The sequence below is a fragment of the Pinus tabuliformis genome, chromosome 9, assembly GCF_031772625.1.
Source record: "Pinus tabuliformis cultivar Carrire ecotype Pingquan chromosome 9, CPIR1, whole genome shotgun sequence".
Classification (NCBI taxonomy): domain Eukaryota; kingdom Viridiplantae; phylum Streptophyta; class Pinopsida; order Pinales; family Pinaceae; genus Pinus; species Pinus tabuliformis.
The window spans coordinates 1,118,293,154-1,118,321,150 of NC_142307.1; positions in this window are offsets into that span (position 1 = coordinate 1,118,293,154).

The window sequence follows — 27,997 nt, forward strand, 5'->3', positions numbered from 1 at the left end:
GAAATAGGCATATGTTGTTTTCAAAGCGGTCAAATATTTCAGACCTTTCTTACTTAAAACCCATACTAAGGTCATAGTACCATTTCCAGCGGTAAGAAATCTTCTAATACAGAAGGATGTGGGTGAAAAAAGAGCAAATTGGATCACCGCTTTACAAGAATACGACCTTGAGATCAAACCAGCAAGCATTGTAAGAGGTCAAGGCTTCTGCAAAATGTTGGCTGGAGCATCGCAAATTCCTGAAAATTCATCTGAAGAGGTACAAATGTATGAGGTAAGCCTAAACGATGCAGAATCATTATATGCTGACACCATTTATTATCTTAAGAACGGGTATGCTCCATCACACTTGGATCACACCAAGAAAAGAGCTCTGAGATTGAAAGCTAAACAATATCAGCTCATAAATGATGTTCTGTTTAAAAAGAATTACGATTCTGTTCTTCTTAGGTGTCTTGAGAAAACTGAAGCCGAAAAGGTTTTGCAGGAACTCCACGATGGACCAGCAGGCGGACATTATGCTGGAGATGCTACTGCACATAAAATCTTACGTGCAGGATATTATTGGCCCACGCTATTCAAAGACTCACACAGTTACGTGAGGAAATGTCAAGTCTGTCAAACTACTGCAGGGAGACAAAAGAAACCGTCCATGCCACTACAGCCGGTAAACATCGAGCAACCATTCAGTCAGTGGGGCTTGGACATAATAGGTGAGATCGTTCCTCACTCTTCTAAGCAGCATAGATACATCCTCACGGCAACAGATTATTTTACTAAATGGGTAGAAGCAGTTCCTCTCAAGACAGCTAATTCTGAAAACATCATTTAATTCATAGATCAATTTATAATCACTAGGTTTGGATTGCCAACGGCTCTAATGTTTGATAATGCATCATACTTTTCTGGGAATGCAATAACTGAGTTTGCACTTAAAAGAGGGTTCAAACTGAAATATTCGGCCAACTACTATCCGCAAGGTAATGGATTGGCTGAGTCAACAAATAAAAACCTAATCAGGATTATTAAAAGAACAGTTGACCAGAACCAAAAGAATTGGCACAAAGCTTTGGTAAATGCTTTATGGGCAGATAGAATAACGAAGAAAGCTTCAATTGGCACTTCTCCCTTTAATTTAGTTTATGGGAAAGAAGTGGTTCTTCCAACTCACTTAGTCATCCCCTCTTTGTCTTTAGTACAACACATCGATGAAGTTTCTACTTCCTCCATACAACTAAGACAAATGGAAATAATTAAATTAGAAGAACAACGAGAAAAAGCTAAGAAAACCCATGCTCATCACCAAGCGCTAATAAAATCCTCTTTTGACTCGAGCATAATGACCAGAAATTTTTTTCAGATGGGAGATTTAGTTTTGAAATGGGATAAGGCTCATGAAGAAAAGGGCAAACATACAAAATTTCAGAAGATGTGGCTTGGTCCTTTTCAGATTGTAGAAGTCATAGGCCCATCAACGTTTGTGTTACAGGATTTAGCAGGTAGAAGGGATTCTTTGCCTGTTAATGGACAAATCCTTAAAATATATTTTCCATAGAAGATTACTCTTCTATTCTGTAGGATAGTTTTAGTTTTTCTTTTTCTTTTTTCCATAATAAAACCAGTTGTAGATGGTTACTACAGGGGCTCACGAAAAAGACACCAATTCTCTATCAGATTTTGATTTTTTTTTTTCGCTTGTACAAGTAGTAAAATTTTCGAAAAATCTGATCTTTATTATTGACAGATAGAGTTAACTTTAGCCTAGATATGATACTAGTTTCAATTTCAAAAAATTTGATGAAAGCAACCTTTAGCGAAGAAATTGTTTTATATCAGCACAATGAAAGGTATCAATAACAAAATAAATATTCTCTGTAAAACTTCTGTTTTCAAACTCTATTATTGTCGTCCAGAGGTTTCTTAAGGAAAAACAATGACTTCCTCCCTGCTAAAGAAAATCGCAGCATTCAGAGGAACAATCCGAGAAAACACTATATATCAAAGAATAAGAGGTCTCATCACGAGCCGGCTTATCATGATCACAGATATTATAACTTGCTGACTTTGCCAATACTGTCCACCAAAACAGGGCAACAACTCAAGATTGTTGCAATCAAAAGACAAGGGGTCTCATCACGAGCCAGCTTGTTCAGCAAAAGTGTAAATCAAGTGAATGACTGTGTCATAATTTGGCCACCAAACCAAGACATTGTTCTTTAGAGAATAAAAAAGGAAAAAGTGTCAAAATGGGTTTTTCTCTGAAAAGTTGTAAATAGCCTTAAGCAGGATAAAGGATCATTGCTGGGTAACAGGTAACCCTGTCGAGGCTATGGACGCCTGCTGGCAGCAGAGGCTCTACCTACGACAAATGAGCATATTTTAAAAGCCAGCACACAGAGAAGACCTTATTTTATCTTTAAAAGACCAAGTAATGGCTGATGTAAATGCAAGGACTAAGCCTGAGGAAGCAAAAAATTGGAATAGGAAAAGGTTGAAACAAAATATCATTGATAGGATAAGGCATAATGTACTCTATCTGTCCATAACAAAATTTAGACTTATGAAAATTTTTCTGCTTTGGAAGTTAAAATTCAATAGAAAAGCAGAGATAACTGGTTCTTCCCAGTGAATCGCCATTGTTGTGGCCACCAAAAACCCCCCTATTCATTTGGTATTAGCAATAACACCAAGCAAATGGGGACCCTTAATAAAAAATCCAAAAAACATTTTATGAAAATTTTTGTATTTCAACTCCTTAAAGCTGTATCGCATCGCGAGAAGAGAATGAAACGTTTTCTTATGAGCATAATAAACTGCGAAGAAGCGACGCGAAATTCATCGCATCGCATACATTATGAAGCGCTCTTAAAAGAAAAATCTTAAGAAATCTCCGACGGCCGATATGCGACGTCGCATATCGCAACATCGCGTAAGCAGCACACAATGATTGAATGACTAAGTGCGATCTGCGATCTGCGATAAATGCGATCATGAATTTCTGTGATGACACATCTTGACGACGCGATCCGCGATGCTGCGATGCAAGTCGCAGAAATCACCCATCGCAAATTTTCCTCGGCGCAGTATTCAAGGAAAGCTGTCCGTAAACCAAAATTGGGCGCGCGCCTTAAAAGAAATTAATGATTGTACGCCAAAGTATTCAAGAAGGACAGTTGTGTGTTTTTCGAAGAGTCAGTTCGTTATGAGTGTCATGATTATGCATTCATAAGAGCTTAAAGCTTTCATGTCAATCTTTATTATCGTTATTCTTTTCCTTTGCGTAAACTGTAAGACAGGAAATAACATGAAGCAATGTGCAGGAAACATCTAAGGAAAAGGGGAAAGCGTCAATGCTCGGAGAACAGAGAAGAGATCCCTTTAGAAACGGATGCCGCATGCAACAGGACCATAGATTCCAGAGTATCACTCAACAGATGCTGATGTCAATAGGCCATCCAAAACTCAGAGTCAAAGGCGCACAAAAGCAGCATGTTTACAAAAGATCTTGAAGCTTGTGGGTAAAGCAAAAAGAAAAAGATGCTAAAGAAGGAAAACACACCAGAAAAGCTCGGAACAGAGAACGGAGGCAGTTTTCGATGCAGAAAATTGTTCAGAGAGCAAAGTCCCTAACTTATTCAGTCATTCGCAAGGCTGGAAACCGAAATAGCAAAAGCAGAATCAATTTGAGAGAAATTTGGGTTATTACCAAGTATACACGCAGTGAATACACCCAGCCAGAGGAAGATTCTTGAAAATATCTTCTAGTTTACCAGAAAGTGGTGCCAGCGCTTGTTATTTCTATTTTCATAGCTCAAACGAAAGCAGAAGGCGACCAGCCGACTCTTCCCAGGCGAATGTTGCATGCTTGCAGCACTAAGGAGCAAATACAGAAATGGTTAGGAATTAGATTCAATTTTTAGAAATAGTTTTGCTTTAGCAAAAGGGCGGTCATTTAAAACCGTATCCTAAATTTATATAATTAAGTTAATTAGTTAGCAGTATTTAAACCCTTCTCATGCATTTAGAGAAGGGTCCAGAAATTTGTCAAAAAACTTGTCCTCAGAACATGCACTTTTGCACCCTCGGAGGGGGTTTTGATGAATGGATGGATTAAGGTTTATTAATGTTTGCATTTGATATCTGCTACTGATGTTGCACTTTTGTACTCTTAGTAGATGTTAGAGCAAGGAGAGATAAATCATTGTTGCTTGAAGCTTATGAGTGGAACCAGTCATAAATGGTACTTTTATCTCTTGACTGTTCTGTTTATATTCTTAAAGTGATATACAGTTTTTAGTTGTTTATATGTTACTGCATGAATGTATGAGTTACCATTTGGCACTTTTGTACGGTGGAGTCATTTATTTATGTTTGATATATGAATAACTTATTATGCGATATGTTGTTCACAACTGTTTTGCCTAACTTTTTATGCAAATTGGTTTATCTTAATTGATTTCTATTCTTATGATAGCTGAATGATCTTTATTACCAGTTATTGTTTGAAATCTCTTTAGATCGCATAATAGAAGAAATTCACCCCAGGTTAGCGTAGATTAGATGTGTTGTTTCTCATTAGATTATGATAGCATAGAGTTAGTTTAGAAGTTTGAATTAAATTAGCTTAAAGTACTCTTAGATCAGCATCATCCAACTCTACACACACACACACACCCTTAAATTGGGAAACTGGTCCCATTATCCCCAGTCGGACCCGCTATACCAAACGGATAAGGAGCTGCCAACCAAGGTCCGGACCGAGTGGGTATCTCCCTTGTTGTCGACCCGATTTTCGAGGCTTCAACAAGACCTCAAACCTAAAATTAAAGACTGATATAGGATGGCAAAACAAAGAATCTACAACCACTAACAATGTCCATTATAGTTAGAGAAAGTAAAAAGCTGAAGTGATCTTAGCGAAGGAAAAATTCACCCACAATAAAACGAGAATAATATGCTTAAAGATGAAAGAAGGTCAAGAATGATGGCATTAAATTGTAATGTTCTAAACATCTTAGTAGATGATAGGAAAAGAGTATAGTTCACTACCATTCGACCTAGGCCTCATGTGAGAAGCGAAATTTGAATACATACCAAGAAGGATCTATAATTACTCTGCACGCCATTCCCATACACCTAGATTAAACAACCATCATGGTTAGTAGGGTGGCATGTTAGCCTCACTCATTGAGTGAGGTGATGATTCCCTTAATGCACTACATCTCATCCCATCCAAGTGGAAATATCAATATCTACTAAAACTTGGAATTCTTCTTTTAAGGGAGAAGAAGACATATTGGCCATAAGTGATTGATATCAAGAGCAGAGTCAGAGAAACCTACATTAGCTAGATGATTTTCTAATTTATTCCCTTTTCAATGTAGATGAGAAGGAAGGAAAAACATGATAAAAGGAATAATGCTAGCAATTCTAAGAAGAATACTTTCCATCTCCAACTACATGGGATATTTTGAGGGTTTAAGCCATGAATAATTCTTTTAACTAATGAGATCACCAACTAAGAGTCTCCTTCAATAAAGAACTTGGAATTTTTTTCTTGGGATATAAAAGACCTTTTTCCAATACATGAAATTCAACCACATTATTGGTATTGATCCTTAAAGTGCCCACATAAAGAAAAAGGATACCACCCTCATTGTCCTTGAACACGTTGTCAACGCCTCCTAACCCTAGATTACCTTTGGAGGTGTGGTCGAAATTCAACTTGATGAAACCCTATAATGGAGGCAAGAAAAATTTAGGAGAGGAGATTGGAACTGAGGGGGGATCACGATGCAAGGTCAAAGGGACAAGGGAGAGTTGTAGGAATTGTAATATTCTTAAAACATGTGGTGGGGATTTCTAATCGCCACTTAAAAAATATTGTATTAAGACTATTTATCAGACACCTTATTTGATTTTATCCCAAATTACCTCTGAAGTTTTAGATTTGTTTTGGAAGTTTCTTATATTTTTCTCTTTCTAGGTTTTCCATAAGAGGAATAATTTTTTTTTAACAAGAAAAACTATTGAGGTTTCTATTCCAAAAGAAAAAAGGAGAAAGCTCCCAGTACAACATATTTTTTGGAGATTATCTCGTGTTTAGAGGAAGAAGAGGGAGCACAGTCCCGATTTCCCAAGCCTTGAATCCAAAATTTCCCTGATTTCCTACTACATTATGCTTATAAAGCCTTACAAAGTGATTAAGCAAATATTTACATTTACAAAACATGTGAAAACTTAAGATAAATCTCGAGAATGTTGAAGTAGAATCACATCTAAAATCATCTAGAACTGGTTGACTGAAGGTTCTTGTTGAGACTTGGTCCTGCTGCCCTGGTAGTTACAGTTCTCACCAATTTGGTTTATGATGAGTCCCTTGAGCTAGTTGAATGAATCCTCCATGTGTTGGCACTTATTGTTGAGCACAAAAATTTTAGAGTTTTGATCATGAAGCTGCCTTTTCAAGAGAGCATTCTTAGACTTCGTTTGCTGCCTTATATCCTTAACTTTCTCACATAGCTAATCGATCATAAATTTGTTTTCTTTGCAAACAATACACTTGTCGTTTCGGGATGCTCTGTCAAGTGGGTTCATTTCCATAGCTACGCAGTGAGCTTCCCGAGCTCTTCTCTGATGACTGAAGATTATACATGATTGCTTCGACAGGGAGGAGGAAGAGAGAGAAATGGAGAGGAATCCTGATAGGAAGATGGAAGATAATAGGAGAAGGGGATAATGATGGGGTTGCATGCAGATGGGGAGCAGAGGGGAGGAAAGAAGAAGGAGGCAAAGCGCAGCTGGCTGACGATGAGGCTAATAATCGCGAAGGGGTAGGGGAGTTGGAGAGCAGGCCTGCAGGAGATGAGGAGAAACAAAAAAACATAGAGAGACAACATCGAGAAAGGAAACACAGAATGAGGGGAGAGAGTGGGGCTGATGGGGGAGATCAAACCACGACAAGAGATGGGGGAAGAAGCAATAAGGAGGAAAATATATAGAATAAAGGAGAGGGGAAACTGAGGAGGGACAAAGAAGTTACGATATTCCTAAGGGAGCTCGACAGACTTGGAAAGCGAGCAGGAGCAGGAAAGGAGCATGAGGGGAATTTGAGGGAGATCTAGATTAAGGGGATAAGGATAATTTATAAAATTAGTCAAACTCCAATCCATATGTCGATGTGACATTGGTAGGATTAGTCTGAAGAGAATTTTAAGGAATTGGGATTTGAGAAATGTAATGTAAAATTTGAGATTCACCAGGAGTTCGTGCCACTGCCAAGTTGGCCTGAGTGTCAACAACCTTTTTGTTTTCTCTCAAAAAATGTTTAAAGGAAACTTCACCCAAATTTACCATATTTTGTCTAATTCTTCTTATGGATTGACACAATGCCACATTTGTTGGGTTGCTTCTTTGCACCATAGATTGAATGATTATAGCCGAGTCACCTAATATGATTGGATTGTGAGTTTTCCTTTTTTTGAGGATCATTGTGCCCATCAACAGACCGTAAGCCTCTACTTTGTTGTTTTTATTTTTTCCAAGTCCTCATTCATAGGTAATTGGGTTAATTCCACTTGGTTCTATGAGGATGCCACCAACTCCTGCTTTTCCTAAATTTTCCTTTGAAACACCATAAAAAAAAGGCAGGGTCTATTTAAATTTTTCAACCACACGATGAATTCTTCATTTTTTTAGCCTAATTTTCCCATTCTGAAGAGTTGGCTTTAATTTAGGATTGCTTGTCCAGTTAGGCCTGCTAATTTCATAACTCATCCAACTTCTCTCCTCTTTTTGAAGCTTATTAGTGTCAATTAGTTTCATTCATTTTGAAGATAGGAATTTAGATGTCAAACCCCAAGTCCTTGACAAAACATTGCTGACGGTTAGAGTCAGTCATTGAAGATTTGTTTATTTATTGCTAACCAAAGTTTCCAGCACAGGAAGGGAGGGAGACTAGTCTAGTACCCTTTGATGAAATGTTTTTTTAAGAGAGTAAGGGTATTCCCTTTTCCAAGTTGTAAATAATTCATTAAAAGGCCGAGATAGATTTAGATTGACCTCCAGGGGACTTACTAGTAAATGCCAACATTCTTTTGCAAAGGAGCAATCAAGAAGAAGGTGTTGAACACTTTCTTCAGCCATTAAGCACATTGGACATCTGGAAGGCCCTAAGAATCCTTTTTCTTAGATTGTCAGCAGTCAGGATTTTGCCTTTTAGTAGTGTCCATATGAATATTTTAACCTTTGGCAAACTTTCAATTTCCCACACTGTTCTCCAAGGAGCCCAATCTTGTTTATCTTGTTGTGCTTGAATATTTAGATATCCAGATTTCACCAATACTCTCCTCCATTAGGGTACCATCTAAATGAATATTGGGACTCTTAAATAATTGGAGTAGCTCCCTTAAGAAGGATGATTAATGAAACCCATTGAGTTTTGAGATTTTGAGGAAGGTTGGGGATCTTCCAATCAGCCCAATTACCATTTTTCCAAAGAGAGATATCTTCTAGTGTGCTTATTCCCTTTGTGCTCATCCATCTTCTTCAATTTTGGAGATTTAATTGAGTGGATAGGGGAGGATTCCCCATTATTCTATCTTCCCATAATTTAGTGCCTTTTCCATTCCTAGGGAGTATAGATGAGTGTTCCTTGATGAGAGGAAGGGCTATTTTGACTAGATTTCAAACTTGAGAGCATGGCTTGATCGGGGACCCTTCTTCTAGAAGGCGAGATCGAGCATGATTGATATATTTATATTCTAGGACTTTCTTCAACCAACAGTCCTTCCCTGTGATAAACCTCCATGTTATTTTTGCTGCTAGAGCCAAATTCAAATGAGCAGGGAGTCTTATGGACATGCCTCCCTTTTCATAAGGCAAGGTTACCTGATCCCATTTTACTAAACTGAACTTTTTTTATTCAAATTTCCCTCCTTTCCAGATAAATCCCCTTATTATTAACTCGATTTGCTTATGGATGTTTGCAAGAGCTAAAATAGCAGTGAATTGATAGATTGGGAGAGATGTGAGCATGGATTTGATTAGGATCACTCTACTTGCTAAATTGAGCCAATTCATCCCCCAATTTTGAATATATTTTTTTTCATTTTCTCAAAATGGTTATTCCACAGTTCTGTCTTCAAGTTTTCTTTTAGATATCGGAAGGTCGAGATAGAGGAAATGGCTCCATTTTTCTTGAAAGGGCATATCCAAAATCTAAGATATTCTTTGAAGAGTGCGAGGAGGCGAATTCCAACCATATATTCTACATTTTTTGTTGTTTAGGATCTTTCCTAAAACCTCCATGAAATGATTAAGAACCTTTTTTATCCTTCTAGCTACTATGCAAGAGGCACCTCCAATCAATAAAGTATAATCTGTAAATAATGAGTGATTGGTGCTTTTGACTCCAAGGGAGACAGAGAGGCCAGTCAATGTGTGATCTCACCTACACTTTCAAGAGTTTTTCTTGAAGATTCTGGCATGATTATATAAATAAAAGGAGATAAGGGGCATCATTATCTCAATCCCCATGAAATTTGGAAAAACTCACTTGGCCTTCCATTGATCAGAGGGGCGATCCATGGTCCTATTGTGCAAGCTCTGATTATTTTAATTATCTCGCTTGAGAATCCAAATTTCTTGAGGACAGATGAAAGGAAGGATATATTAACTCTATCGAATGTCTTTGTCATATATAATTTTATAATGATACTGTGCTCTTTCCTTGTTACACTAGAGTGCATGCATTCTTGAACTATCATAATATTGTCAAGGATCTATCTGCTATGCACGAATCCTCCTTGGTTTTCTGAGATTAGACCGGGAAGGATAGGCTTTATTCAATTTGCTAATATTTTTGTGATTATTTTATAAGAGGAATTACACAAGGATATAGGGCGCATCATGGATTTTAGGGGCTAATGTTTGGGCTAATTTTCCATGATTTTTAAGATTCGCCAATTTCCAATTTTATTTCGCCCAAATTTTGATTTTACCTTAAAAATCGCCAACATTATATAGAGGATTAATTTTACAAATATATCAATAAACATTTGCATATTAGGGATTAGTGAGATTCGCAATATTTTAAACTTCAAGAAAATTTTCCGTCCTTAGGGCGCATCGACTGAAGGGCCTTGCCTCTTTTGGGACAAGAGCAAGATAAGAAGAATTTGTAAATCCTCCTAACTTATTTTTCCTAAAAACATTTCTTATCATTCTTATCAAATATTTTTTGATAATGTGCCAATTGTTACGATAAAATTCAATGGAAAACCCATCGGGGCCTGGTTCTTTGTCTGGTTGGAGATCCCACACAACAGAATAGATCTCGTTCTCATCTACTTCTTTAGCGAGTTCAAGGTTGATTTCTTCACTTATTTTATTGGGAATATGTTGGATGAATGTCTCATATTCTGAATTTGTTGAGTCTGTTGTTAGGATATTTTTGAAATGGTTGTGGGCTTCCTCTTTCAAATCTTCTTGTCCTTTGATTTATATGTCTTCATCAACCTTTATGATGCCAATATGATTAATGATTCTCTGCATCCTTGTTGAATTGTGAAATAACGTTGTGTTTTTATCTCCTGCCTTCAGCCAGAGGTTGTGAGATTTTAATCTCCATTCCTCTTCCTTAACTTTGTTTTCTCTATATATTTCCCAATAAATTTTCTTTTCCTGTAATTGACTTTCTTTTGTTTCTCATCATTGTTCTTTTGTTTCTTGGACTGTTTCCATTTTTTTTATAGTAAATTTTACTTCCTTTTTTGAGTTTCTTTATGGTTGTCCTTAGCCCAAATTTTCATTTCCTTCCTCAGTATTTTTAGTTTGGTTTCCCAAACAAAATTTGGAGAACCTATGATATTTTGAGACTAGACCTCTACTTTTATTTTTTTAAATTCCTCACTGCTATTCCACGATGGGAAATATCGAAATGGAATAGGACCTAAATTCCCCATAGTCCCTAGAGAGATTACCATTGGCTTGTGGTTAGAGGCTGAAGTATGGACTATTCTTGAAAAGATTGAGATGAAGTTGATTGATATTTTGTCCTGAACTAGGATGCAATCTAACCTTTCTTTAATGTTGCTTTTGTCAATTCTTTTATTGCTCCATGCATATTTTTTTGTTATTGGGAGGAATATCCAATAGGTTATAGGATTTCATAATGTGTTCAATGGAGTCCCTTGAAGGATTAGCATGATAAGAACCTCCAAACTTCTCATAAGCATTCAAAACTAAGTTGAACTCTCTTGCAACTATGATGCTTCTGTTTTGAACCTGGGGAAGAATATTTTTGAGAGAGTTCCAACAAACTTATTTCTCTCTATAATGAGTTGGAGCATAAATATTTACTATGCAGTATTGTTCATCAGTGTTTTTATTTCTTAGGTCGGTTTTAATCTAGTGTATTTCTTTTAGTTGATGAAATAATTCACATTTTGCTTTCCTCTAAAGACTGTAGATACCTCCCGAGGCCCTTGATGCTTAGAGGGCTAAGCCTTCATAGTTCCTTATTTTTTGGATCATTTTCCTTGAATCTTGTTCATTTATTTTAGTCTCCTAAATCATGAGGATGTCTAGATTTTCCATTACTATTAAATCTTTGATTGCATTGAATTTCAATGGGCTTCTCATTCCTCGATAGTTCCAAGAGACCATATTCATTATTTATTTTGGTTGGGGGCAGAGGGACCTTTCCCTATAGAAGGATGGGGGGTTTTCTCCTTATTTCCCGTGTTCTTTTCGAGAAAGGAAACCATAGGCTATTGAGTACCCATAGACATCTCCTTTGCAATAACTTCATCTCTTAATTCTTTGTTTGAATTTCTTTCTTGTTTTTTTTTTATGGTCAAGGGAAGATAGAGAATCTTTGGACTGGTTCCTTGTAATGATTTGATCAAAAGAGGGAGGGGGGGTAGGGGAGGGGCTAAGGGGGAGGATGGCAGAGGAGGGGATGGGAAAGGGAGGAAAATGGATGATAAGGGAGGAGGGGGGAGGAGAGGAGAGAATGGCTGGATCTTCAAGAGGACCGAAGGGATTAGAGACCAGAAGGTTGGAGGAAGGAAGGGGAGGAATGAGAGGGGGTGAAGGAGAGAAGGGGGAGGGGAGAGGGGATGAAAGAATAACGATTGAATGAGAGGGAGCTTGAGGAAATGAAGAGGGCTGAGAAGGTGGTTTACTTGCTGTCTTTTTCTTTTTTACTTGTTCCCATTTTGGATCCTAAGCTTCTACTTCTTCGTTTTCTTGTTTTTTTGGAAATCTATTTGTAAAGTGACTGTATTCATGATATACCTTAAACTTGAATGGGATTTGTTCGTAGTCCAGCTACTGAATGCGCATCCAACTGTCGACTTTGATCTTTACTACTTCCAAGAGGAATTTTCCTTGGTCTACTTCAACACATATTCTTTCACACGCATGCATATTCTCCTTTGGCTTACTTACGTCGATGTATATGCCCACTACATCTCCTATTACTTTGACTGATTCATCTCCCCAGCAATGGAGGGGGAGGTGAGGGAATCGTACCCAGACTGGCACAACATTTGTCACATCCAACTCTGGATCGAAATTTAGAGTCCACCTATTTAAATAGAGGCCCGTAGTATCCATGAAATATGGGCCATTCCTAAATATCAACTCTCTGTATTCTTTTGATTCAAAGTGGAATGTATAGTAGCCTCTTCCACAAAACCTGATCGAGATTTTTCTGCTGATTGAAGAGGACCAGTTCCTTTCTACCCACTTCTGTACAGAGCGAGGAGAAGGCCAAATACATGTAAACTGACCCACCAAACCATGCTCAAAGAGAGAAAGAGAGAGAGCATTTCACGACGAGGAAGAGAGGGAGGAAGAATGATTTCTGGAAAATCTTATATTTTTTTTAAGAACTTGGATACAAAAGGTCTAGATATAGGAGGGCCAATGGAAGATAACAGGGATGCGAAGGCTATAACATTTTCATCAAGATGTTGAGCCATTTGAGAAGAGGCTAGGGGAAGTCACCATCCAGAGGAGGCTCCAGAGGGACCATCGAAGCGGCAGGAGGCCGAGGTCGAGGCAGCCTGGAGCAGGGGAACACAGGGGCCAGAAGGGCGTGCACGCATCAGTTCAAAATCACAGAGCTCGATTCAACATGTCATTTTTCCATAAGAGGAATATTAGTAAGGGACATTGTGATACATTTAATAATAGGTTTTAGAAAAATAATAGACTGATGCCAATCCAATTGCATAGAAAGGGTAGTTGCTCAGGCCCATAATTCACTTGAGAAATGGAAATTGTTAATAAGATGATCTACATCTTCCCATTGAATATGACAAAGGAAGCATATGGATGGTCCTTCAAAACCATTTCTTATAATCATCTCCCATGTTAAGTTCTTCTTGTGCTCAAGTAGCTAGAGGAACGAAATGTCTAACTATCAAGCTTAATGGATATTTTTGAAAAAAAGGGGTCCAAAGCTTGGTCTTGGGGGCATTTTCAACTAGGGGGGCACCCAGGTATTTAGAAGGCAAGGAGAAAAGATGGAATCGTAGAAGACAAGCTAGGTTCCCTTGGATAAAGGGAGGGGTATTTAGGAAAAACATCTAATATTTAGAGAGATTGATGGAGGTACTAGAGGCATCCATAAAGTCATCAAAGACATGAGGAAAGGCCTTGGATTCTGTTACAATAGGGATCCCCATAATCATAGTGTCATCCAAAAATTGTTGGTTGTAGATTTAAAGGTCTCTTTGAACTAGGCTAAGACCCTTAATTTTTTTTTCATCAATGGCTACTTTGAGGGCTATACCCAAAACTTCACCCACTATAAACAATAGGAAGGTGGAAAGTAGGTTACACTGGAAAATACATCTTGAGTGATTGAAGGTGGGAGAAGTGTTGAAAATAGAAACAAGAAATGTTAAAAATAGCATCAAGAAAAATCCTAATTTAATTTTGTCCTTGAATTAAATTAGGAATTAAATTGTAATTCCACATCTCATGACAACTTATAATAGTTAACTAAGCTAATTTGACTTAGTATCCTTGGTTAATTCCAGTTAGGAGTCTATCTAGAGTCATGTAGATTGGTTCCTAAATTTTAGGGGCCGAGGTTGAGTTCTTTTGAGTTGTAATTATTTAATTCATTTTAACCGAGTTAAATTTAGTTAAACTAGTTTTAACTGATGGAGGAATTAGTGGGAGATCCAATAGTGGGGTGTAACCAGTAGTAGTGGGGTGTAACCAACACTGCTCAACTAGTAAATTGAAGATCCACTCATAATTAACTCATGCATGTCAGATCAAAGAAAGAACCATTTGAGATTGGAGTGCAGGGACAATGTACTATTAGTTGTATAATCATCTGAATTGTACAGGTGGTGCATGAAACCAGAGGAAGGCCTACGAGGATTGCACAGTTCATTATTGAGGAACTTCCCAATTAAATATGGGCTAATTCCCTAGGAAACACCACAAGGAAATAGGAGCTTGGAAAGCAACATAATTGTCTAATTATTGACTTGATCTAGTTTGTGAAGCAGTGAGATAGATTTAGATACTGCAGAGGTTGCTCGAGCTTGAGAAAAGCATTGTGATCTTCTCATATTTTTATGATTAATGCAATATAAAAATAGCAGGGGTTTTTAGCTGTGGCCTTCCCCAAAAATTATTGTGTTATGTGTGATTAAATTCTTTCTCTTTTATGCTTTATGATTTCATCGATCAATTATTATTTATGCTGATGAGTAGAGTAGATTCAAGTCAATTGTTTTAGCATATTACAATTTGCAATTTGAATCTACAAGGAATATCTACAAGAAGGAGAATCATTTAAAAGTATAGAGAAAAAATCAAGGGAAAATAAGGAATTAACCCATTTGGACCATGAATCAGAGAATTCAAAAGCGAGAAGAGAATAAAAACATATTCCTAATGTAATTTGTCAAAAGTTGTAGAAAGGTCCAACTTAATCAACATACTTGATTTTTTGGAATGTGTAAGAAGTGGATGAATTCATGGGCCACAAGGATCCCATCCAATAACTGTTGACCCTCCACATAACCTATTTGTTTAGTTAAAATGAGAGATGGAAGAACAAACTTCAGATGATTTGCAATTACTTTGGATATGATCTTGTAAATGGCATTGCATAGGGATATGGGTAAAAAAAATTCTAGTTCATCAACCTTGTTTGATTTAGGGGCTAGCATTGAGAGCTAGCAGGACTAAAGATGAACACTTAGACTCTTCCATTAGAGAAAGAATCTCTTCCCCCAAAAAGGGCCAGTAGGTTGGAAGAGGTCTGTTGTGGAACCATTTGAACCAGGAGTTTTTTTCTTGGGCATGTTTTGACATCCTCCTTTACTTCCTCTAGAGATATAACAAACATAAAAGATTCATTCTATTGTGTACTTACCAAGGTGGGGATATGTTGGGTGATTTTTCGGATAACAGCCAATCAAAATGGTTGACAATCCTAGATTTAATTAATAAATATTGCTTATGGCCAACCATAAAATTACGAGAAAAAGCGCTAAATGAAAGTTTCACCTACCAGATAGTTAGAAGACAATTATTCCTCTCCCTAGAGATAAATAATCTCACTTGGGAAAATGGTGCCAAGAGGGTGAGAGAGAATAAAACCCATGGCAACATTATGAACTGGATACCGAGTTGGAGGAGGTCAAAGAGAGGAGAATAAAGTTGTAAGCTTGTAGGTAGAACATTTTTTAGGGAGGAGAGACATTGCCAAGTAAGTGATTCTTGAGCGGGTTGGCCAGTAGAATCCAAAATTGTAGCTTGGTTGCTTAGTTGAATTCCAAACTAAGACCTGGTAGGGGTCAAGAAGAGTCTTTGAATATACTTGTTATGGTCACTGATCAGATAATTGTTTTGTAAGTGAAAATTGGCTCAAGGGGAGTTCTAGTAGTGGATACTGTATTCATTGGTTGGGTGGAGCACACTTTCCTAGTGATTTTGTGGCTGGTCTATACGGTTAAGGAACAAATAAGTATTATTAATGTGTTTATTTTGAATGTTGTTTCCACGTTACTATTTTTTTTTTGGTTGTACTAAATTCTACTTCTCTGCTTAGAGGGTGAATTATGTGGAATTGGTGTTAATTGTAAGTTTATAAATTATCTTTATGAATGAAAGAAGTACAACTAAGATATAAATGTGAACTAGGTTAGTTTTTCGGCCAAGCTATTAGCCAACAGCCCTGAATCAGTCTTGAGTTTGGGACAGGAAAACTAGAACAAGAAGAGCAAGTCCCAAGGATAGGCTCCAATCAAAAGTTCCAGATCAAATAAAAAAATGTTAAAAACTAGTTGAGAGCTTTGAGAATTAGAACTATGTACTTATCCGTTTGTAAATGTTCGTATGTAAACAAGCCACATACAAAAAAACATTCTTCTTAATAATTCAGTGATAGAAATAAAGAAATTGATTCTACAATATTGAAACAACAAGAAGATATGAACCAATATATTCAGACCGAACCCTAGGTGAGGGCATGGAACTATGATGCTAAATATAATATGAGAAACAATGGTGACAAAGAAATCAACTACATTCCGACAAAATGTTGAACTAAAATTACAGTGTAATAGTATGAATTAGGTTCTAAAATTCCAGATATCTCTGTATTTTACAATCACCATGAAAATTTATAAATGTGATTACATAGAGGCAAACACAAGTTAAATCCTTTCACAATAAATACAATAATTAGATTTGATTACACTTGAATAAATAATTTACATCTCAAGTTAAGGCTACACGGGCATCAAATAATTTTGGCGCATGGAAAAGGGTGTTGCCACGAAACCAATTCATTTACGACCAAGAGCCATATTAATTATAGTGATAGTTCAAGGTCGGGTGGTCGTAACCCATTGTCATCATAACAACCATTAGCAATGAGAATCTAAGGATTCCATTCATTATGAAACCAAGCTATGTCAAAGAAATAATTGGTTCATTACGACTATAACACAAATTCATAAACCATATGGCTTAGGGTTAATAGAAAAATCCACTGATAAAAGGATTATAACCTTTGTTTGAGTTCAAAATAACTATATATAACTTTTTTACAAATATAAACGATTTCAACCATGGTGGAGATCCTTAACCTAACAATAACAAAGAAAAATATAGAGTATATTCCACAATATAAGTCTGAATTCGCTTTACATAGAAATATCCATTCGAAACTTCATAATTTCACAGCCTCAAGGGCTTCCGTAGATCACATGGCCATAAACTTAAAAACCCCTCTGCAACTAATGCAAGAAAAAAAAACCCAAAACAATAAATCCAAACATGTTGAGAACTTAGGGTAGGGTCTGGCTGACAACACGTTGACTTGTGGCATACAATACAGAAAGACTCATAAAAGAACTTGGTACCCATTGAGCTGAAGAAAGTCACATTTTGTATCCATTCCATTTGAGATGCAAACCTGTGTATGTCAATTGGGAATTTAAACTAGAGGGAAAAATAATACTATACTTTTAACAGAAATGTAAGGGGGAATAGTTACAAATATTTTACCTATGTGTGGCATATAGATGGCTCTAATTCTCTGTGGATTCTGCCGACCAAACCAATATAATTATTGCCAACCATGGAAATGAGAAGCTCAAAAATTAAAATATCATTTCAATAATGGAAAGAGTTCGTCGCAACACTCAGACGTAACGTTGAAGCATCGGGGATAATTTATCCTCCATGCCATGAATTCTCTAAGCAAGAGAGGCACTCTTTGTCTTTGCAAAAAATAAACTCATAAACGATATGGTAATTAACATTTGGTATTTTTTGAAAGATGTAGGAAAAGTTGTTGTAATCTTACAGAGGAAAATATAAACCCTACCTAAAGAGACATTGAGTGATTGCCTCAAAACCTCATGGCAAGGGTTTCTAGTTGCAGAGCCTTTTTCCTTAGTAAGCAAGAGTGCGCATGAATTGAGATGACACGAGAGGAAAGGGATGTATTTACCTCCGTAAATCCGCTACTCACATGCGCTATTTGATGCAAAACCTTAGATCTTGCACCTTCACATTACCCATTGTAGTATTCGAGGATAGTACTAAGTTCAAAACTCAACAAGCCTGATAGCTAGAATGTTACGACATTTATGAAAGAACCATACCATCCAATATATCATAGTTGAATAATAATACTAAAGTTGAAGCCATAGAGTTTATACAGAGAGGTACCATGATACTCTAGGCAACATATGATTCCATACAATCTCAGGTTCGCCAATTGGCACCAAACACTACCACTATACCAGGGTAAACCATAACTATGTTAACAAGAAACGTTGCTAAGAAACAAGTCCCTACCACGCAGGAAGTGTGAATCTCTGTTCAGTTCAATTAATGAAAATAATGACATTAATATTGTTTTGCAATGGATTAATCAACAATTTCTTCCGACGACTGGCTATTGTGGAATTTTTTTTTCAATAGATTGTGGAACCCTGTATTCATCTAGAAACACTTTAAGGAGGGCATGTTTAATAGATCAAAAATCCTGTGAAAGTGTTCGATTAGGGATTTTCCTCGAAAACCCTGTAATAGATTTTTGTTTACAAAAACAAATGAATGAGTAGGTTATTAGAAATCTGTAGCAAGCCAAGTAGTGGCCTTGGTTGATCCTACCCATGGCAAAATGTAAATAGTAGATACTCTCATAAAGCATATTATATATGTAAATATACAAGTATAATGTTGACTGTGTATGTGGAACATGGAAGCAATGGCAACATAAAGGGTAAATAATACATACAACATAAAGTGTACACTGACTGAATTTGAAAATATGATAACATACTATTTTTCAATGGATTAGTCAATCGTTACATAATTTCTATTCTCAAACTATTTTGCAGTGGATGAATCACATGGAAGAAGAGATAGGAACACTGCGAGTGCTCATTATATTAAAATATAATTATAATGTTTATAAATTTAAAAGCTTAAAATAACATGATATACAATATTCATTGTACATACTCAACACTAATGCTATAATTAAAGTATTATATGTAAGATTTAAAATTAATAGACATTTAAATACAGAGATGATATTCACTACTTTTATGTCTTCGTGTGTAGCGACTGTATGTAGGCTCCTTCATTCCTTTTATTCCTCGTGTGTAGAGACTGTCCCTTTTGCTGACCATTCATAAAAGTGACAATTGTATTCTAGGCTTCCAAAACAACCAGATAGGTGATGGTTGATAACAAAGCACCATAAGTTGGAAATCTATGGAAATATTTAGACATGCATTTTGGCAGATGTCATTCACCAAGGTTACACATTTTCTTTCCTACCTGTAATTCAAGGCTTCTAAATTCGACACTACATCTAATGAAAAACCTTCTGAAAAAAAGCTATGTGTTACAACAGATTTCGACACTCACCCAAATGAATGAGTGCTTGGTTGAATCAAGTGTTTGGTTGGTGAAGTGCTTCCTTCTGCGATAAGCATAGGCCAAGAACAAAGCCAACAACTTCAAATAGAAAACAGAATGATAAACATAAAGATAAGTGGTATCCAAGAGCAAAGTGACATTGCAGGTTTCTACAATAGGTACAACATGCTTAAAGGCGAAAGGAAGGTGATTCCTTCCATCTATTGAGCGAGTGAAAATGGTTCTCAGAGAGGATTTGAGATTGGAGCAAAGCTTTGGGCCCCTCTTTAGAAGGCAAAGAAATAGTCACTAAGCCATACTCTTCTTGAAGCGACAAAGACCAACCCCTTTTACAAATCCATTTTCGTTGCCTTTTACAGATCAATTGTTTGTGCCTTTGTAAAGTTGTTCTCTACCTATTAGGATAGCCTCCATGCTCTCCCACGTAGTGGGATAGATAAGGGTCTTCTCTCTCACTTATGGTGGCAACTTGGATCTCCCTCTTTTGGTGGGAATGATGGTGGAAATGAGAAAGCAACCACGACATAGACACCCTTAGTAAGCCCATTCTAGTCAAGTTACTTTTACATTGTTGTTGGATGAAACCCAATTATGGAGAAATAAGTTCTTACAACTGAGCTTAAAGATGCATGTACATTTCTTATAAATTCTAAAATTTATTCATTTCTACGAATTCAAGCAAGAAAATAATTGTTTCAGTTTACAGTGAAAATATAGTAATTTACAAACCCTATGTCTGATGAATTAGCCGACTTTGTCATTCCATAAATTTGCTTCTCTTTCTGTATCCATCTAACTATATCATATTTGTGTATCGTTGTTGGATGAATCCCAATTTTGGAAAAATATGTTCTTACAACTGAGCTTAAAGATGCATGTATGTTTCTTATAAATTCTAAATTTTATTCATTTCTATGAATTCAAGCAAGAAATTAATTGTTTCAGCTTTATATTTACAGTGAAAATATAGTAATTTACAAACCCTACATCAGATGAATTAGCAGGCTTTGTCATTCGACATATTTGCTTCTCTTTATGTAGCAGTCTAACTATATCATATTTGTGTTTTGTTCTCTTTGCATAGAAAGAAATTCAACGAAATGAAACCCACAACATGTAAGAAGCAGAGTATAACTTCAAAAGGATTAAAGCAAAGAGTTACATTAATTTGTTATTGCGAGCAAGTACGCAGACCTGGAAACACCCTAGTGAAGCCATCAACCATTTCAATCAATTCATCAACACGAAGAGATGCAGTTGATAAACCCTTATCATGACTAAGCAACGAAGACGAATGGTACATGTACCTGAATAATAAGTAGCCAGTTGAGTTAAACAGGCCCTATGTGCTCACCACCGAGCCTTCCAAAGGCCTAGATGGCAACATCAAAAAGACCCTAAAAGGAAAGGAAAGACCTAAAAGCAAAGGAAATGGCAATATTTATTAAACTTAAACATCTATTGCTAGCTAAACTAATGCTAGCATTAACTTACTGTAAAAAACACAAATTAATCAAACTTACTTTATCTTAAGTTGAAAGCAAAGATATATGGGTCGACGCCTTGAGAAGAGGCCAAATAAGACCTCAAACTAAAACATTGATGTAAAATCATTGAAATCTTGAAAACAATAATTAAATAATTCCATTGTTCTATGAAACCTTGGTTTATAATTTGAAAGAAGCATCAGTTTTGGCGCACAACTAAAACATGGCTACATAACCGATTACTATAGTCCCTATGCCCCAAAGGGGTAGGGACTAATAAAAGTACTATAAGCCTAATACCGTGAACATATCAAAGCTACATAACCAATTACTCCCTATGCCCCAAAGGGGTAGGGACTAATAAAAGTACTATAAGCCTAATACCGTGAACATATCAAAGCTACATAACCGATTACTATTGTCAAGGGGCAGGGACTAATAAAAGTACTATAAGCCTAATACCGTGAACATATCAAGTGGAAAATCAGTTATATATATAAAGAGAAATGGTAAAAAGAAAAATAAAAAATATATATACAAATTTACCTTAGAATGAATTGAAATTAACGCCACAACTTTATTTTTAATAATATTTGAAATGAAAAAGATGTTACATTAATATATACAAATCAAAAAATTAAAATTCATCTCTAAATTATTATATTTATTTTACCCTTTTAATTAAATTATTTAAAAAAATTCATATAAACCAAGTGTTATTTAAAGAGGGTTATTGTTTTTTTGAACCTGCAGTATTGATAAATAAATAACAAAGTCTAACCGTATAATAATAACGAAATCTAAAACTAAATTATTTAAACTTATTTAAAAATAAAAACCCGTATGCATCTGTGAAAATGTGTACAAACGGGCGAAATAAATAAATGCGTCGAGGAGACCGTTGAGCGAAACCAAATACCTCAAGGAGACACAGGAAAGTGAGCAGAAATTTTAAAAATAAAAAGAGTGACAAACAACGGGTACTCGATTCAGTGAAGTAAAGGGTTGGGACTGTAGGTGCCCACAAAATTATGAGAATATATTCGATTAATACTGCTTTTGCACAAAACCATTAAAACCGAAACCAATTATCATTCAATTAAGCCATGGGCTGTAGAGCACTGTGGCCATTGTTTCTTGAATATAAAGCTAATTTTTTAATTAAATAAAAAGTATGACTCATTTTTTTAATTAAATAAAATTAGAAGAAAAGAAAGATCATAAAACCTGAAGTCAACTTGTCTACATCCTAAACTATTTAGTGATTTACCTGTGCCATCCATGCCCTTTTTTTTATTTGATCAGTATGTCATGGTGACGTGGCGATTTTTGACGTGGTCCCTTACAAAGTGAACTCCAACTACCTGGATTATTAGGCGGAGAAGCACATTAAATTATTCTTTCGTTGAAGAAAACATGTCTTGGTTTTCAAACCATGTGCACGTGTAAATTTTATTAAAACCATATTGGATGAGAAATTTAATATTTTTTATTTAAATCTAAAATAAATCATGAAAGATAAATGTTGATTATAAGATAGTTCATTATTTTGAACATCTAAAATTTTGGCTGTGTTTGACAATTATCTCCAAAATTTAATTGTAATTGTCCGTGAGAATGTAGCTTTCCATCGTTCAAATTATACTTTTGAATATAGATAAATTCAAATACATTAATTTTTTTTTAGTAAAATAGATTTATACAATTTCCACCATTAATACATATAATTTGAAATTTATACATATAATTTGAAATATTTTTTAAAATTTAGGTAAAATATTTTGAAAAATATGATTGAAACAAGATTAAAAAATTGAATGTTTTAATTACTTTTAAAGATGACTAGCTTCGTTTGGGTTGGATTCACAATAGAGTTATAATATTTTTTTTATTTGTTTCAATAAAGATCCCAAGTACAAACAGGGGGTCTCATACACAACAATAAAGATCCCAAGTACAAACAAGGGGGTCTCATACCTGAAAATTGTGTGGCACCCAATGTTGATCATGTCACTGCTTGTACTTGGAATTGGACTTCCCCAAGATTTCATGAACCTGTTGGTGAATGTGCTCGATGCGTTCAATAAACTTGGTTGCTTTATCAGCCTTAAATTGTACATGTGTGGATTCTATCTATGTAGTCACATCAAGCATGACAACATCAATCAGACATAATGGTTGAAATCCTAGACCCACCTAAAAGGGACTGTGGCTAGTCGAGCTATGGATAACTCTATTATAGCTACGTTTCACATAGGGAAGGCTCTCTTCCCACGTTCATGGATGTTTGGAGTTGTACATGTGGAGTATGTGCATGATGATCATGTTGACGACCTCTATCTGGCCATTAGTTCGGGGATGGAATGCAATTGACTTGGTGAGCTTAGTGTGCAAAGCAGCAAAAGTGAGCAGAGGCTCGACCAAAATGTGCTCAAAAACCTGCTATCTTGATATGATATAATGGTCTACTGGATCCAAAAATGTACCCATACTTGTTCAAAAAATATTTTGACAGTGTCTTTTGTTGTGTTACTCTTCTTGCAGACCACTAATATAGCCATCTTAGAGAATCTGTCCACGACCAAAAATACACAGTCATTACCATGCTTGGTAGAAGGGAGGCCAGATAAATAATCCATGGAGATGGATTCCCATGGTTAGATGGGAGTAGGCAGATAAATGTACAAGCCTTGCTTCTTGATGGTTGGTTTGGCAATGGCACAAGAAATGCAAGATATGATTTATTTCCCAGCATCCTGTCAAAGTTTTGGACAATAAAGTACTTTTATAGTACGACCATAATTTTCTCCACACTAAAGTATCTCACAACCCGACTATAGTGCGCATCCCAAATCATCTTGGAACACTCGCTTTAAGGAACAAAAAGGTGGCCCAGGTAGCATAATAATGCATCTTAGAGGCGGAAATCTAGAACTTGCTTCCCATCCACTAGCATCTAGTATGTGGTGGCGAACTTTAGATAATTTTTGTACAGTTGCGGCCATCCAGAGATATCATGGCCATAAGAGTTGAAAGCAATGGTCAGCACTCCAACTGAGGGCCGAATGATGAAATTTGCAACATTATTGGTGCTGCCCTTTTTGTATTTAATATTTAAGTGGAATTGTTGCAGATATGTAGACCGCTTCTTATGGTGATCATTCTGCAACTTCCCTTGTGTTTGTATAAACTGAAGAGGTTGATGATCAATGTGGATGAATGTCTCCTTCCTCAGAATGTAATGTTTCCATTACGTACAATCCTACATGATAGAATAGATCTCTTTATCATAGGTGGGGTAATTCCGAATTGTATCAGAAAGTGTCTCACTATGATAGGCCACCGGATGTCCATGATGGGTGAGGACTGCACCAATAGCATAGTTGAAGGCACCTGTCTCAATTTCAAACGGTTGCTACAGTTCTCGAAATGTGAGTACATGTGTAGAGTAAAGGAAATTTTTTATCTCAACGAATTCCTTTTGTTGGGACTCGAACCAGAAAAACTTTGCTTTCGCTTCACCCTTGGTAATATGATTGATAGGCCAAGTGATATGGGAGAATCCTAACATGAACCTTCGATAAAAAATTGCAAGGCCAAAAAAGCCATGAATATATGTTAGAGTGTTTGGTGCTATCCAATCCCAAATGACTTGGATATTAGCTAGATCCAGATGCATGCCTTGCTCATATATGATGTAACCCAGATATTGGACTTTGATCATGTCAAAGGTGCATTTCTCTAAGTTGGCACACAGTTTGTGCTACAGTAGGGTTTCAAGTACCTGCCGAATGTGTTGCAAGTGCTCTTCCCAACTCTTGCCGAAGATGAGGATGTTGTGTAGATAAACAACCAAAAATGAGTTGGTGAAGGGTCGCAAGATGTCATCCATCAACCTCATAAAATTAGCAAGCAATTTTGTCAGCTTGAAGGGAATGACCAACCATTCAAAGAGGCCTTCCTTGGGTTTGAAGGTGGTCTTCTATAAATTTGTGGGTTCTATTAGAACCTGGTGATAGCTAGACTTCAGATCGATCTTGCTAAAATACTTGGCCCCCTTGAGCTACTCAAGAAGGTTATAAATCCGCAGGATTGGATGCCTATTCTTCTGTACAAGTACAATCGGGCTCCCATAAGGTAAGGAACTTGGTTGGATGTGCCCTTTTTGCAACAGATCCTGGATCTATTGCTTGATCTCATCATTTTCCATAATGGAGCAACGATATATCATCCCATTGGGTAGAGGTTCTATGGGAGTCAGATCAATCGAAGGCTTGACCTAGCAGTGTAAGGGCACCCATGTGGGTGTGGAGAGGATGTCCCTTTATTCTTCCATGACCTTATCCACCTACTTTTGTTGTGTGGGGGAACCTTTCTCGAGGCCCATGGATGTGGCCAAGATATTACCCTTACTTTGAGAGAGAACAAAAAATAAAATAATTTTCCTAGTCTAGGATATGATCTTACTACATTTCTTAACGGAGATCAAAGAGATGGTGGTAGGCGGGGCTACCTCTAGTATCTTATATAACTTGTTGCCCAAAGTAATAATAATAGTGCAAGGCCCAGAATCGTACACAACATGACGTTTCCACAAGTACAGTTGGCCTAATAATACATCACAAACTTAAAGAGGAACAACATCACACAATACCTCATCTGTGAAGGGATTGATGATATAGGGAAGGTGACACTGTTGTTTGAAGTGGAGATCCCATCCTCAGTGAAGCCACCCAATGGTGTATGGATGTGGGTGTGGTGTGGTGGGTAGGCCCAACTACCTAACGACCTCTGCTAAGATGAGTTTCTTTTGGCTCTTGTTGTCGACAACGAACTGTAGCGGAGACCCCTTCACCCACATTTGTAAGTGGAAGAGACACTCTCATTTATTTCAATATTTGGGATCAATCTTATAGATCTTAGTGGTGGTAGCAGTGGCATTGGGCTCTGCATTAATAATATGCTTCCCTTTTTAGTTCCCCTTGTTTGGTTTTGACTCAGAGTTAGAACATGCATTTGACTCTGAAGCCTTAAGCTCAACCACTAGTGAATTCTTGGGTTGACACTCACTTGTGTTGTGAGTGGGGCTCTTATGGAACTCACACCACTTTCCTGTGTTATTATTTTTCTTCGTGGTGTTTTTCTTTGCTTTCAACTTCGGTGGGCTATCTTGGGTCACCTAACCTTGGATTTATCCTTTGTTCTGTGGTTTGGGGGCACCTTTCCCTTGCTTTGGATTCGTAGATCCAAAGTCTCGCTTCTTATGTTTAAATTTCTACTTGATCTTGATAACATATTGATAGGAAGTGCCAAATGAGGATATGTATAGGAAATCAATCTCATCCTCGGTGTATTTTTGTTGACATCCATGGTACTTGAGTACCAAATTCCGCTCAAAATCCCTGATACCAAACTTTGTGCTAAGGGTATCAAAAATATTTTTTAACTTCGGTACATCTTGGTCACTTCCCTACTGCAGTGTGGTCCACTTTATGTGTAATTCATAGCTCTCATCAGGGTAATATTGTTCTTTGATGGCATCTCAGGAGGAATTCCAAGTGGGTGCGACTAAAAAAGTGAGGGTTCCCTCTCGCTCCTCTTCTCACAATAGGTTTCCCACCAGTCCTTGACGTGGGGGGCAGCTTTGAGGAGTGCAAAAGTAATATTTTCCCTATTGGAAAAATCATGAACCTAAAAATATCCTTCTATTAGATTTAACCATTTATCTATGACATTTGCATCTATTTGGCCTTCAAATACAAGAATGTCAAAGTTGACTTGTACCTTAAAGGGAATGGTGCCTCTAGGGTGGTTGTTGGATGATGATGCGTCGCTTGTAGGAAACTACCGAAGGATACAAGGAAATTTGTCCATCATCACATTCCTTTGTCGCTCGAGGGCTTCTTTGAGCAATATTTTGAAAGTATCTCATGTTCCCTCATTTTTCTTTTCTTCCGCTATAGGAGGACGTTGGGGTCGGTGAAAACATTGTTGTAAAGGTTCAACCATTTTGAACCCTAACTCCTTATACCCCGACCTCGTTTGGGACATGCATAGAAAAATAGAGAAAGAGCAGACCCCTATGATACCACTAATCCATATTTATGAAGGAATGAAATGAAATACAAATATAAATCTAAACACAAAGGTACAACAAAAACATAACTTTAATTCATTCATAAAAAAGTACTGAAAACTATTTACATGCAAAATGGAAATAAACTAGCTTAGACAATGGTAGCTTCTCTCTGAGAAGAGATGTAGCGAATACATGCTTATGAATTGTGTTAAAATTATGCTCAAAGGCCTATTATTATTGAGAAAAAATGGAAAACCATAAACATCCATAAACCTACACCTAGGAGATGAAGTGCCAAAGTTAGTGGGCTTCGTTGGGGTAAATTGGTACATCAACTTCCTAGGGTTGTAACTTTGGAATACCTCATTAGAAATATCTAGCAAAGGACTACAAATTTCAACTGAAAACATTTTTTAAAGCCCCACATTTTCTCATTTTCCAAAAACAAACATCTTTAAGGGCGTCAGAACAGCTCCGAAAGTTCAAGACTCGAAAAACTGCCAAAAATAGTAAATTCTGCTACAATTAAGGAAACTGAAATAACAATGGGGGATTCCAGTGGAATAGGTAGGTGGCCACCAATATCCACCTGGATCAAAGTCATCGAAGACTTGAGAAAAGGCCTTGGATTCTCTTACAATAGGGATCCCCATAATGATAGTGTCATCAAAAAATTGTTGGTTGGGGATTGAAAGGTCTCTTTGAACTAGGTGAAGACCTTTAATTTTTCTATCATTAATGGATACTTTTAGGGCTGTACCCAAACCTTCAACTAGTGTAAGTAATAGGAAGGTGGAAAGTAGGTTACATTGGAAAATACATCTCGATTGATTGAAGGTGGGAGAAGGAGAATCATTAACAAGAATAGAGAAAAAAAGTAGGGTAAAACAAGGAATTAACCCATTTGGACCATGAATCAGAGAATTCAAAAGTGAGAAGAGAATGAAAAAGTATTCCTAATTTAAATTTTCAAAAGCCTTAGAAA